This window comes from Mixophyes fleayi, chromosome 10 (assembly GCF_038048845.1).
Source record: "Mixophyes fleayi isolate aMixFle1 chromosome 10, aMixFle1.hap1, whole genome shotgun sequence".
Lineage (NCBI taxonomy): Eukaryota > Metazoa > Chordata > Amphibia > Anura > Limnodynastidae > Mixophyes > Mixophyes fleayi.
Genome location: NC_134411.1, coordinates 75,357,810 through 75,363,953, shown reverse-complemented (window position 1 = coordinate 75,363,953; position 6,144 = coordinate 75,357,810). Strand labels below are relative to the sequence as shown.

Sequence of the window (6,144 nt, the reverse complement as noted above, 5' to 3'; positions counted from 1 at the left end):
AACGTGCACACAGCCTGTTACTGCCTCCAGGCGGCCTCAGGAAGCCATCGGCATACCGGGAAAAGTCCTGGTAAGGTCTATGGCCAATCTGCCTCCTCTGGTAGTAGTGTACAGTTACCAGTGATGAAATGAAAAAGAGCCATCTTCATTAAAAAAAATAAATGATGTAGCTTCATTTTATTTACAGTCCTTCAACCTTACTTGCCAGCTTTTAAAATCTGTCCACCAGGAGAGCACAGAGAACAGGTCATATGGCAGGGGTAGGAGGGGGCGTGGCAGCATTGTCACATCAGCACAGCCCCGCCCCCTGTTAGGCAATGCCGAAATTCATGACATTGAATAATGGGGAGGTGTTTAATGCTGTCATTAAACCCCATCCTTAGCTATTTTATAGTGAATGCTGTAAGAATCCTGGAGGTCGCCTTCTCTTCTGGGAGTCCGGGAGGCTACCGGAAATTCCCAGAGAGTAGGCAAGTATGCCTTCAACTCTCTCTCTAGCACAAATGACTTTGTTGCAATACAAACCATGTTGTTTTGGCACATTACAAGAAAATAATCATGTTATCCTGTACAAATTCTGTAGCACTAAACACTTTTATATGTTTGCACCACTTGTCTCAAGAGCTGACATGCTCATAGTATCGGACTGTTTCATCTGCACTGTTGCCCGATTTTAGCGTACTTACACTTTCTCTGTTTCCACATCTCTTTTAGCGTCGTTCTCAAATACACCCAGTGCACATGCAAATACAATTTGGATTACATGCACAAAAGACTTATACACCTCATGTATGCGGATAAAATTAATACTGAAACTTATAAAGACGCAAATATGAGAAAGCGGAAATATTTTATTTTACATTTTTTTTTTAATAGACGTGATTTACATTATGGAGACTTGTAATTACAAAATTAAAGGGTATTCTCTGTAATTAAACTTATGCTAGCAATAACATTCAGTTATGAAGGGTGAGCAGGTCACCATGGAATACATAAGAATATGAGAACGTGTTCCTGGAGAAATGTACTATACCGGTGCTAGTTATTATTCTACCATCTATATATTGATGTGATCCATATGTTGCTTTTATCTCGCTAGGCTACAAGAGATGAAGAGATGGACCATTACCACACAACTGAATATTTTTGACCAAATGATTATCAAGCCTGCCACCACGTCAAGGTAGACTCTTGCAGCAGGGCCCTAACCTAACATTATACTATATCTTATTATAGTCTATTTCTTTTTTATTCAATCTTTTGATAAATATTATCATATTTTTACTAACACCTTATGATATCTTACCTTATTTTGTATCCATTCAATATTCTTACATCTTCCTAATCAGCTCATGTATTCTAATAGTGTCCTATGCAATACAATATTTTATCTTCAAATAGCCTGTTGTAATCTGCTTATTAACTGTTTGAATATTCTAATATATATATATTTTTTTAATTCAATATATTTAAAATGGTATTTTTCTGACTTATCCTAGCATATACTAACATTATACCTGTGTTTATAACACTAATAGAAGTGTTTCTATTTGTTCATATAATACATGAAAATTTATGAATGTCAGTTGCTGTTTTTATCATCTTTATTCTAGTTTACATCCTGTCATGTTGTACTATAATAATTTATCTGCTAATACCCTGTACTATGTAATGGTGTTAAATGAGTTCCTATCATATATGATCTTATTATACCTGATTATTTTGCTAAATAAGAGTCATTTAGTTTAATCCTTTGGCCAAAAATATACATGGAAACATCTAGAAGTCCCAGCAATCACTGTAGTATCTAGGCTTTGTGTATCATTATATATGTTGTGTCTGTGTCCAAATGTTTACTTTTATCCTCTATATTTAAAAATTAATTTCCGATGAATTATTATTGGCTATTTTTGTTTAGGATTTGCAATAAATGTTGTTATTTTTAGGTGATACTCCAGAGCAGGACACAGGGCCGGTAACAGGGAAATGGAAAGGGATGAGGCGGGTAACACAGACGACACGGTCTCCTGGAATATTGTCTTATTGCTCCATCATGATGGTTATTGCGGTTTCTTCGCCAAGCCCAGTGGTGCTCATCTCTCATCACCTAAAACAATACAATAAGAAAACTGTGATACAACATACGAAGCCAGAAGGCCACACAAGTGACTATGAGGGTCACAATCAGATCACAGTCTGCTAGTTGGACATCCATGCTCTAGAATAGAGGTGCACATCTTGTGGGGTCCAGAATCTGTATTGTGGCCCTGTGACTGTCAGATATATAAAACATGTTATTGGGAATCACAGTTTTGTTGGCCGCCATTGCTCTGGGATACAGTGTTTTTAGTTCATAGTGACAATAGGAATATGATGAATAAAGGTGTCCATGCACAATGAGGAAAGCGTTCCCTTTTATATTTAACCTTGAAACGTTTGATCTATTTCCTAGTGACAACATGCACAGATCTATGAGCCAATGCTTTACACTTTAGATATTCAGAGCATGATACTGACAAATAATAAGAGAGATCTCCATCTATAGATGGACAATATCATTATGTTTCATGTTCCACAGTGTAGGGTAGTTACTGTGTTAGTGGCATTGTCTCCATACCAGTTCACATGCAGAGAATCCCCGAGACAGACCAGTCCCCACCTGACTCCTTGCTCTTAAGTAGTAATTTTTACCTCAAATAACAATTTATTATTTACCACTCAAAGAACCATCAGTAGTTATTTACTGCAGTAAATATATGTAACAGTACAGTATAGTCACATTGCTATAGTCACATCCGCCTCAGTCTCTCCTGTGTCCTAGTTTTCTCTTATAAACACTTCCTGCACTGCTTTCTGTGTCACAATATTGTGCTCTAATTGCATTCTGATTGGGCAAGGTCAATAACCATTTAGAAAGTGACAGAACTCACTTATATCCTTGACATTAAGCACTAGCAGGTAGGTATTACAATTAATGCACCACTGTGCCAGCTGATCCCATATGCTGTAACTGTGTCAGGAGACCCCAATGTGAAATTGCTGTGCACAGAACCTCTCCCCACATTACATCATTCTGTAAGGAAGCCCATCAAGTGTCATCACTGAGCCACGTGTCCCCTAGGAGTCACTGATGCTGGCTGTGTGTATAGAGAAGGTGGGAGGCAGTGGAGGCTGTGGGGGGATATTCTGCTAGTCTCAGCAGCAGTCCTTATATGTCTGCATGTGGTGCTACATGCTTCTCCCAGACCATATGGTGACTCCATTGACATGGGATGTGAGGTTGGCTTGAAGAACATCACATGATGTCTCTAGGAAGCGTGTACTCTCCTATCTGGGTCATTTACATGTACTATGTTGTACCCTGTCGTTGACAGCACAGTGCTGACAGCTGTGCACTCTCTGAGCAGTGATAGGTCATTTAAAATTGGGTCGAGAGTAGAACCAGGACAACGATCTTGGAACCCTGGGGCACAGTCTAGTGATGTCGCTGTGTGAATATAGTAAAACAGCATCCTTGTGTAACGCACAATACTTATTACTATTCCAAATTGCTTTTGTATTTAATGTTGTTCAATTGGACGACATGTTTTTTCAGATACATTACACTGTACAACGCTTACAAGAGGTGATTTTCCGCTGAACCCCATAGTGATCCATGAATTTCTTCTACTTCTACTTATCCTACTCTTTTACACACCTCTTCACACTGTTCCAGAGTCACAAATGTTCGGAGCTGCATTCTGGTCCATAAGGCTTCTGTGTTCTTCAGGAACATCTCGATAGGAGCATGTCGTGCACCATAAGTGTAGATTGTATGGTAACAAAATTCTTCCTCTTCCATTTTATATGCAAGTAACCTACAGAAACAGAAGACCATTAGGAGTAGGTACGTCTGTGTCATATAGCCAACAAATTTACAAAATATGTTTTAATTACCATGATTAAAATGAAGATGCCATATCTTGTATAGTTCCTTTTCTATAAGGTACATGCTGTGAATAAACTGTGGTGTGGAATATATAGAGGGTGTATCTATCATAGAGGTAGGGCCCTCTTCTGGTGAAAACGCTTTAAATTAAAAAAATTTACTCTGCATAATGTATTAATGAGATTTCCACCAACAATATTCACTACAGCGTTTGTCTTATTTATCAAGTGTCCACCATGATCCCTGATCTGTAAGCGACATCTCAGGATGGCATTAACAGAAAGAATACATTAAAAAATCGAATTAACCGATAGCTTTTTCTAAGAATGGGGATAATGTCCCAGCGACAGAAATAAATACACTTGAATAGAGAGAGGGGGGGATTGTAAATATAGTGTAACACATTTCATATGTACAGTATATATATATATATATATATATATATATATATATATGAGGAGGGGGTTGATTTACAAGGTGGGAAGATTGGGAGGGACAGAGGCTCTATACGCAATACATACAATTTATTGGGTGCCTGGGAGGGTGTGTTCTGGTTCTACAATATATTTTTACATATAGAATTTTTTTTGAATCAAGCTTCCTAGTTACACGCGTGTGCTGGGCCCCGCACATGCTGAGAGGACATGGGCCACTATAGAGGTAAGTAAGTTTTACAGCTCTGGATAATTTTCTCCTTCACAGCTGAGTATCTCTCAGCTGCCACGGTGATAAACTAATGTTGAAGCACCAGTATAAGTATATTAAAATATTGTCATGATAAACTGAGATAAAAGATGAGACTTTTGACCATGATGTCTTTCAATAACAAATATACCCTACAGTGCTGCCCGCCCGCTGTGCTGACAGATATGTGCTTTTTTCTTGCAGAAAATTAGGGAGAGGGGAACTTTTTACCTCTAGGCCTTAAATGACCTGTACATTGCTGTGCCCTGATTTTACACCCATAGTTCCTCTGTTATTTGATTGTTTACTTCTAACACATAATCCTCCATTGTCTGGACAGACAATAAATTGTTTATTAGGTGAGTAAATAACCCATGTATTTGGCTCATGAGGTAATTAATCATGAGGGAAAATACTTACAGTGCGGAGTAAAAATTGATGCAGGTGTATTCGCTCACTGTGAGGCCGGCTCTCTGGAAGTAGACGAACACCATTGCCAGTAGGTACTAGAATAGAAATACCAGATACATAGTCAGAATGGAGAGATACATGTGTACATATCCAGCAGACTATTGTACAGTGGTTCAGGTCCGTTTCATATGACAGAAAGAGTGTGTTCCCAAGAATTATGGACATGGCTATAGGATTTGGGGGCATAGGTTTGGTGAATCTAAATGTGGGCTGAGCAGATCAGGGGCATGGCTTAAAATGTCCTGATGTTCAAATTGGAAAAGTTTGTTTGAAAGTGTACAAACACATTGCAGATAAACTTAGAGACAACACAACCTCTTTCTGGAAGACACAGTCCTTGGTGTATGTTGAGAAGCCCCTTACTGGGAGTGACTACATTCATAATGTGAAATAAACATCCCCCCATAAAGATGAAATCCTCTTTAAATTGTTTACATGGTGCAAAAAGTATAAATACGTTTTGTAACCAAATTCAAACAATCAGACATTATCTTTCTCTATTTCAGTTTGCACTGCCCTGGCCAAAGACAATATCAGACTGATCATTATATGTTACACGCTATTGAGTAAAACTATAAGAAACTAGTAATGGTTTAGTAACAGTAAAATAAATACCTTGTCTGATATTCTCATGCAATAATCCCTTTTCAGAAAACTGTAGATGGTACGTTCCTCTGCAATGAAAAGCATGAAATGTTCAAATGTTATATGATATAGTGGGGAATATTTATATCAACGTTTCTACATGTAACTGTGAGGAAGAGTTGGTGTTGCCCATAGGTGCCATCCAGACATTTACTTTCATGCATAAACTACTAGAAAATTGCAGCATCTCATTGATTGATATGGACACCTGCTTTTCTACAGAGAAACCTATAAAATAATATTCAATATGCTATAAGTGCAGTAATGTAGAATATTAGACAGACTTTCTAAAAGATTTTTCTCATAATAAAGTTGAACATGATGCAATGGGTTTTTTAGGGTGTTGCTGGTTGCCAGAAGCTAATCACCACTCACTAGTCCAACTGGCAGTAATTGGCCAAACCAGCAACTCACCA

General features: G+C 38.0%; 1 long non-coding RNA gene across 1 annotated transcript; it reads right to left on the bottom strand.

Moving 5' to 3' along the window:
- Positions 1 to 3,700: 3,700 nt before the first annotated feature.
- Positions 3,701 to 5,758, bottom strand: LOC142103505 (uncharacterized). The gene is made up of 3 exons (XR_012679381.1): positions 5,699 to 5,758; positions 5,033 to 5,118; positions 3,701 to 3,857 (listed from the first exon to the last, which is right to left on the bottom strand). It is a non-coding gene; the product is annotated as an uncharacterized LOC142103505 (long non-coding RNA).
- Between the last annotated feature and the right edge of the window lie 386 nt (positions 5,759 to 6,144).